Source organism: Grammomys surdaster, unplaced genomic scaffold (assembly GCF_004785775.1).
Source record: "Grammomys surdaster isolate TR1022 unplaced genomic scaffold, NIH_TR_1.0 169, whole genome shotgun sequence".
Lineage (NCBI taxonomy): Eukaryota > Metazoa > Chordata > Mammalia > Rodentia > Muridae > Grammomys > Grammomys surdaster.
In genome coordinates, this window is record NW_021604617.1 from 7837930 (window position 1) to 7846222 (window position 8293).

At 47.4% G+C, this 8293-nt stretch overlaps 1 non-coding gene across 1 annotated transcript; it reads left to right on the forward strand.

The window, feature by feature from the left end:
- The first annotated feature begins 3894 nt into the window (after window positions 1-3894).
- LOC114620677 lies at window positions 3895-4061 on the forward strand. The gene has a single exon (XR_003711342.1). It is a non-coding gene; the product is annotated as a U1 spliceosomal RNA (small nuclear RNA).
- Window positions 4062-8293: the final 4232 nt, after the last annotated feature.

An 8293-nucleotide genomic window follows, 5' to 3' on the forward strand; every position in this document is an offset into this window, starting at 1 on the left:
GAGAGAGAGAGAGAGAGAGAGAGAGAGAGAGAGAGAGAGAGAGAGAGGGAGAGAGAGCACTTTGACAGTTAAATATAAGATATCTTGGCCAGGATCCTGGCTCTTGGAAAAGATACTAGGTCAAAGCTGAGGAAACCTGAATTAACTGGGGGTTCCAGTTACTAATGATGTGTCAGCGTTGGTTTGTCCTTTATAACGAATGTCAGTGGGAGAGTCGGCCGGGACGTGTGCATAGGATCTCTCTGTGCCGCCCTCCCCCCTTTTTTTCTTTTTTCCTTTTTTTTCTCCCATTGTTGGGGACATAACCCAGGACCTTGGCACTTGGTAAGCAAGCATTCTACCACTGAGCTAAGTCTCCTAATGCCTTGTTCTTTTTTCTACTATTTTTCAAATTAAATCCCTTATTAACTTACTTACTGCCGGAGAGCATGCACACACGTTAGCACACACGTGTAGAAGTCAGAGGACCATGGCCATGGCCGAAGGCGTCCTGAGGATTAAATCCAAGACATCAGGTTCAGTGTTCACCACCCACTGAACCATCCCACCAGCTTCATAAAACCAAGCCTGTGTAGCCAAGGATGGCCCAAGCCTCATTGCAAACTCCCTATGTAGCTAAGGATGACTCTGAACTCCTGATCCTTCTGCCTTTACCTCCCCAGAACTAGGACTGCATGCACTACAGCATCCTGGTTTTTGTGTAGTCCTGGCTGTCCTGGACTCACTCTGTAGACCAGGCTGGCCTCAAACTCGGAGATCCACCTGCCTCTGCCTCCCAAGTGCTGGGATTAAAGGCGTGCACCACCATGCCCCAGTTAGAAGGTCTGCCTTTCTAAGACTCTGTATGTCCCTCTGTAATTCAAGCTGACCTGGTACTCGCTATGGAGACCAAGTTGGCCTCGATCTTGTGATTTGCCCAGCTCTGCCTCCTTAGTGCTAGCATCACATGCATGGACCGCCAAGTGTAACCTTAATTTTTCTGTAAGTCTACATGAAAATGGCCTTGGGGCTGGAGAGATGGTTCTGCAATTAAGAACACATACTGCTCTTGCAGAGTTTGGTTCCTAGCACCCACCTTAGGCAGCTCACAACCGCCTGTAACTCCAGCTCCAGGGAGTCTAGCGTCTCACGTACATACCCACACCCAGACACACATAAAACACATCATTTAAAATGAAACAAATCTTTAAAAAAAATAGTGTGATCTAAAAACAAAATATTTTATAAAGAGAAATCATTAAAAGTTTAATTACATCCTGCAACAGGTATGATTAGAACCTCATTTTGTAGGTAAGGAAATGAAACCATGAAGAGATGGCGTCTCCCATGAAGACCTTGAGTAGGACCAGGACATTCTAGATTCAAAGTCTGGTTTTTCACTCCCTAGGGGCTGTTATTCTGTTCACGCTCCTTCCCTTAGCCCAGAAGTTCTCTGGAGTGAGGCTGTCCCTTTTCCCCAGCCCAGTGGCAGGATCTTACACTATGAGGTTTGAATTTTTCTGCCACTCTTTCCTGGACACCAAACATCTTCAATATAGTCATATCCTGTGTGTTCTGGGATCAGAACTCCCCAACCAAGAGAGCTTTAGTCACCACTCTTCTGAGACATTTGGCCATGTCTGGGGACATCAAGGAGTCAGTCAGCTCTGTCCTTCTTCTCAGGGACAGAACCCAGCTTGTCTGTCTTGGCAGCTTGTGCCTTTACCCGACGGTCATCTCGCCAGACTGGAGGCATTTTTTATTTCCATGAGTAGAGGGTTTCTGGGTAAATGCTACTGGCATTGCTGAGCAGAGGTCCTGCACGTTGCTGGGCACTCTCCAGTTCACTGTATATCTTCCCCAACAAAGAATTACTCTTCTCTAGATCTTGCTGCATTTACACACAGTACACTCTTAAGATGTGTGTGGTAAATAAAGCTTTCTTTAAAGCAAAAAAAAAAATTATCCTTCTCTCGAAAGTCAATAATGTTGCTAAGACTGAGAAACATGTCTGGTGACTTCCCTAGGGATTGGCAATTTCCTGTTGTCCTAAGAAAGAGGACATCCCGCAGGTCTGCTGAAAGACCACTCAACAGAAGTCAAGTCCAGTGACTAAGAGAGGATGGGACCAGGTCCTACTTTGATAAACCCCAAGTCAGACCCTGTTTCTAATCCTCTCTCCCATTTTCTTCTCAAGGACAGTTGTATGTCCCTAACCACAGGTAAGAATTTTGAGCTTGGGGAAATACGGTCAGGACAGTATAGCAGCAACTCTGTGCCTGAGAATGTCACCCTGGGGAATAAGGTTTCTCCGGCCCAGACCTCAGTCACTAAACTCCTTGACCTCCCTTGTGATCCTCTTGGCAGAGATGCAGGATGCCCTATTTCCTGGCGCAGGAGGAAGTCGCAGGCCTTGAAGGGGTCATGTCTGAGTCAGCCTTTCTTGGTCTCGGATCCCAAAACTCACAGAAACAAGATCGTGGCTGGGCGCCACGGCACCAGCTGGGGAGGCGTGGCAGGGAGCGGGCAGTGCTGAGTCAGCTCTCCTTAGACTGGCCAGTCCAGCAAGTCGCTGCAGCTGTATTGATTGGGATCAGTCCAGGTTCTCTGGACTCTGGCATCTCTGGATATAAGAGGCGGCGAACACTGGCCCTCTCTGTTGGAGAGAGGATGGAGTCATCAGAGAGCATCTCTAGTGGGTACTGACTCAGGCCTGGGCGTAGCTGTGGGAGAAAGTAGACCAGGTGAGACAGCACCTTGTCTCTCGGACCGCCGCCGTACTTGATACTTATAAACCATGAATTTATTCTAGTGAGGCGCTGGGAAGCACTCATTTTCAAACACAGTTTCTGAAAGGAAAGAGAGAGAGACTGGGGAAGCGGTGTTTAGCTTTGCCTGCGAGCACTCAGTTTTACCTCTCCCCTTCTGAATTTTATGTGGAGCTAAAAAGCCAACAAACTGCATTCCTAATACTCTGATCCCCATGGAAGGAGCTACTGAGGGATAGGAAGGAGGACGGGGCTGGGGGATGGGGAGCATCCTTCTCTGCTTCGGGAGGTGACTATGCTAGGCAGTGGCAGTCTCATGAAGGAGGAGGTTGGCAGCAGCAGGGCAAGTGTGGCAATCCTTGGGGACAGCCACCTAGTTCCTGTATTTGATTGTCTACCCAGTCAGTGTGTCCCTGTGCTCCAGCCTAGGGTTACCAGCAGCTGCCTACCCCTGAAATGGCATCCACTTGCCCTCTAGGACAGTTGCAAACCAGCTCCTTCTTGCTTGACACATCTTTCCTCTTGAACGTTCTGTTTTCTTGATGAATGAGACAGAAAACAGCACATGATAAAAGTGAAAAATCTATTGCTTCTTATTATAGTAAGATCCAAAACAGAGAGGAACCCCAAACGCATGGTGATCTTCCCATTAGTGGAAGGCTGGCTCCACACATCAGCCTGACTGCTTCAAGGTAAATCAACAGCTGACCTCCAGCAGGAGCCCAGGGACACATAGGGCTACACCCAGTGTCTGCCCAGTTCTACACCCCCCCTCCCCGGCACCAGAAGTCTTATTCTGTCTGCTATTAGGGGTGTTTTCTTCTGACTGCCAAACTCAACATGCTTCCCATATATTGTACTTTGTCACTTTTTATCATTAATACCAAATACTCAGCTGACAAGGGACAGGACCACAGAGGTGACCCTGTGTTCTCTCCCCAGCCTCTAATATCTTACCATGGGGCTTTCTGGAGATCAAGAATCTCCTAAGATTGTATTGGAAATTCTGTTTATTTGTGGAGTAAGTTTTTGGAGAGGGAGCCTAAAGCTATCATCCGATTGTCAAAGGAATACAGAAAAGTAATAAGCTAGACAAGAGACTGTAGAATATTCATTCCTTTGGGCAGAGCAATGCACGGTTGTCTCGGCATTTACCTGGCAGGGGCGACCTCGTGACGGTGAGGTAGTGGCTTCTACAGGGTGAAGCTCATCCAGTGCACTCCGCATGGGTTGACCTCTGTGGGTTTTCCTCAATGTGGGAAACTTGACCTTGTAATTTGTGGCAGTAGGGGACTGTGTTTGTGCTCTCCCCTGAACTGGGTGAGGGGAGAAAGGGAAATGCACAATTATTTCTGCCACCATGGAATTCACGAAGATCTACTCAGTTTGCTTGTATTTTTATGCTACATTATTCCATGACGACAAACTTGGATTCCAGCTTGTCCATAGGGATAAATAACCTGAAGGATGAGTCAGAGGGATGGATCCACAGTCAAGGAACTTAAGATTGATAGACTAGGATGGATTGATCTGTCTGTCTGTCTGTCTGTCTGTCTGTCTACCTAATACAGGGAGATATTGCTTAACATTTAAAGAATTTCTGTGTGGTATGACGAAAGACCTCATCAACAGGCTATTGCACACTGTCATGGCTATAATTACTCCAAGTTTGGACACTTCAGAATTTCTTTTATTGCAATTTAAAGCAATAATGTAATGTAACAAAACCCCTTGAATTATGTACTTCACTGGGTAACTGTTGAATATTGAAACAGTTTGTATGTGGAGGAACAAATGTCCCAGAAGACCCCTGGCAGTGACTCTTTAGGTACCAAATCACAAAAGGTAAGGCCCATGAGAGAAATAATTGATAAATCTTATTTCATTAAAATGATAGGAAAAAAACTGTCAATAAGGTAAGACAAGACTGAAAGAAAATATTTGCAAAAGTCATGGCTGTTACAAGACTGACTCAATTATGAAGAGGGCCTGCATTACAAACCGAGGGCCTGAGTTCAAATCCTCAGCGACCACATAAGAAGTTGGGCCCAGCTGTAAGGCCTGAACTCCAGTGCTGTGGGGATAGAGAAAGGAGGACCACCGGGGTCTGCTACCTGTCAGTCTATTGCTACATGTTCACCGAGAGTGACAGGGCAGAGCACTGATGTCCCCCGTCGGTCTCAAACACGAGGGTGCACACACATACACACCCCCACACACATTTTTTTAATCCTACAAAGAACTATCAAAAACACATTACATTATTATCTATTATCTATTTTATATTTTTGCATTTTCATACAAAAATAGTGAGCCACTAGGAAGGAAACTCAGACATCTCACCAAAGAAGATATATAAATAGTAAGATATATACGATAAAAACGTTTAAAAGTTATTTTTTGTTTATTTCTTACATGCCAACCAGTATTTTCACTCCCTCCTCCATCCTCTCCTCCCAGTCCTTTCCCCCTCCTCCCTCTGCCCCCACACCCACTCTTCCTTCTTTCTCAGCAGAAAAGGGCAAGCCTTCTATGGCTATTAACCAGCCATAGCCCATCAAGTTGCAGTAAGACTAGGTGCCTCCTCTCCCATTAACGCCAGTAGAGGAAAGGGCCCCAAAGGCAGGAACAGAGTCAGAGACGGCCCCTGCTTTTGCTGTTAGGAATCCCACAAGAAGACCAAGCTACTCAACTGTACCATATGTGCAGAGGTCCTGGGACAATCCCATGTAGGTTCTCTATAAAAAAGTGATTTGACATCATGTATTATTAGAAAAATACAAACCAGGGCTGGAATGATAGCTGCGCACCCTCGGTGTGTTGTTAGAAAAATACAAACTTAGCTGCGCACCCTCACAAACAGCTTACGTGTGTGCTCGGGACTCACAGTCCAGGGCTCTGTGAGTGTCCAATAAGCCCTTTATCAAATGGCCCACACGTCTTGTGCTGACTCTTAAGACAGGGTCTTACTGATACCCACATCTGGATGTGGGGGGCAACAAGGAAGGGTTGGGAAGGTTTGGGTGGTGGTGGGGTTGTTCTCTTGGTGGTATTAATTAATTAATTAATTAATTATGTGTATGTGCCTGTGTACAAAAGTGTGAACGCATTGGGGAGGGTACACATACCCCGGTGCACACGCGGAGGTCAGTGGACCACTTTGTGGAGCCGATTCTCTCCATCCACTTCGACACAGATGAACTCAGACTGCCAGGCTGGCAGAGCGGGCCCCTTTAGCTACTCATCTGGCGTCACCTGCCCTGTATTCATTGCTCTTTTGAGTCAGGGTCTCATGTAGCCCAAGCTGGTCTGGAAATTGCTATGTAGCTTAGGCTAGCCTTGAACTCCTGACCCCTCTATTCTATTTTTTTTTCTCCCAGTGCAGAGATTACAGACACTCATGACCCATGCTCAGTTTGCTTTGCTTTTTTTGACATATAGTCTCCCTATGTAGTCCAGGCTGGTCCGGAAGTTGCAGTATAGTCCAGGCTAACCTGGATCTCACCATCCTCCTGCCTTGGCATCTGAATGCTGGAATTACAAGCAGACACCTGTAGTGTGCCTAGTTAGAGCTGGAGAGTGAGCCTTAATTCCTATGGAGCAGGTGCCCCTTACTACACATAATCTCCCCATTCCCTGCCAGATGTTGGGGTACACGCCCATAGTCCCAGCTAAAGGAGGACCGAGACAGGAGCGATCAGCTGAACTAAGAAGCTGGAGGTCAGTCTAGGAAACAAAAGGCACCCTTCCCTTTACACGACCTTCATCTGGGAGAGTCTTGCCTCATAAAGGCCGTGTCCTATCTTTGGTTTCTAGGGCACGGAGACTACAGCTGTGGTCCAGCTGCAGCATACAGCCCAGCCAACTGGCCCCTGTCCAAGGCAGGAAGTGGGAAAGACTGGCACATGCTGCTGGACAGGGAGGGTGTACACCACTGGAGTGGCCTGGCTGTGTGAATACACTGAGAAAGATTTAGAGGGGAGACTGAGATGGGCTTGCACTACTCTGGAAGGCTTGCGGCTACAGAGCCTGTGCATCTTGGTTATTAGAAGGCTTCGGGAGGGAGAGAGGGAACCACTGGACTGGGAGGCTCCCTTCCCATGAGACTTGTATGAAGTCCCTCCCTTCTTGGTAAGCTTTCGTACATCACAACAGAGGAAATATAGAGTGGAAAGGGGGCTCTTCCAGAGGACCCGAGTTCAGATCCCAGTACCCACATCAGGCAGATCACAGCTGCTTGAAACTCAAGCTCCAGGGGATCGCCAGTCTACAGCCTCCCTGTGGTGGTTTGAATATGCTTGGCCCATGGGAAGGGCTACTATTAGGAGGTGTGGCCTAGTTAGAGGATGTCCATCACTGTGGGCGTGAGTATCAGGTCCTATGCTTAAGTTCTACCCAGTGTGGAAGACAGAGTCTCTCCTGGCTGCCTTCAGATCAAGATATAAAACTCTCAGCTCCTTCTCCAGCACCATGCTTGCCTGCACGCTGCCATGCTTCCCTCCATGATAACAGACTGAACCTCTGAACCTGTAAGCCGGCCCCAATTAAACGTTGTCCTTTATAAGAGTTGCCTTGGTCATGGTGTCTCTTCACAGCAATGAAATCCTAAGACACTCCCCAAGAACATCCACTTGTGTGTGGTGTGTATGTGTACACATGTGTGTACGTAGACAAATACACCTATATGTAATTAAAAATAGCAAAAAGGAATCTATTTTTAAGAGGAAATATAGAAAAAAATACAGGCTGGGCAGATGCAGCAGATGTGAGGAATGGGGTTTGGCTCCCCAGAACCCATGTAAATGCTGGTTGGGGCACAGAGGCCTGCCTTGGGCTTCAGCCTCAGAAGGCAGAGTCCGGGGATCCCTGGCACAAGCTGGCTAGCAAGATGAGCCATATCTGCAAGCACTGGGTGTGATGGAGAAGAGACCTTGAGTTTGATGAAAGAGGAAAGCCTGCATCAAACTTGGGTCCCCACACACATGGGTTGCAGGACAATACATGTTGGTGCACCCACACACATGTATACATACTGTACACAAGCATGAAAACAGAAAAAATAAAAAGAGAAGCCAGGCGGGTGCCACAAGCCTTTAACCCCAGCACTTGGGAGGAAGAGGCAGATGGATTTCTGTGTGCTGAAGGCCAGCCCGGTCTACATAGGAAAGCCGGGGAATATGTACAGGCAGATGGGGTTGCCAGGTCCTGGGGCTGAACTTTCCTCTGTACTTAACAGTTGGTTTTAGGAAAGCTGGGTGGTGGTGACACACACCTTTAATCCCAGCACTGGAATGGCAGAGGCAGGGGGATATCAGTGAGTTCTAGGCTATCTTGGTCTACAGAGTGAGTTCCAGGACAGTCAGAGCTACAGTGTCTGGTTAAAAGACAAAAAAAAAAAAAAATTAAAGGAAGAAAGTAAAGAAGGAAGGAAGGAAGGGAGGGAAGGAAGGAAGGAGGGAAGAAGGGAGGGATGGAGGGCTGTGCTTGGATGCAAAGCCACATGGGATACATTTTAGGCAGCCTGGCTATGTCCCTCAGGAGGAGGC